Source organism: Galeopterus variegatus, unplaced genomic scaffold (genome assembly GCF_000696425.1).
Source record: "Galeopterus variegatus unplaced genomic scaffold, G_variegatus-3.0.2 Scaffold12031, whole genome shotgun sequence".
NCBI classification, from domain to species: Eukaryota; Metazoa; Chordata; class Mammalia; order Dermoptera; family Cynocephalidae; genus Galeopterus; species Galeopterus variegatus.
In genome coordinates, this window is record NW_007738142.1 from 26,651 (window position 1) to 26,949 (window position 299).

Sequence of the window (299 nt, forward strand, 5' to 3'; positions counted from 1 at the left end):
TGCGCGTGCCCGTCAAGGTCCCCGCGTCCCCTCCCCTCAAGCCGCCCCGTGAGCCTCGGTTTCCCCTACCTCTCCCCGTCCCAGCCATTCCTTCTCCGTGGGACGCCCCTCGCTCATCCCCTCCACGGCTCAGCCCGCGCGCGGGACGCTGCTGTCACTTTACTTTTCCGCGGGGCCTCCCTGCCCCCTCACCCGGCCCGTGGGGAAGGCCGCCGGAGCGCGTGTGCTTGGTGTGTTCCATAACACCAAGGCCAGTGTGGCTGGAGGGGGGTGGGGATGGGGGGCAATTGTTCAATGGG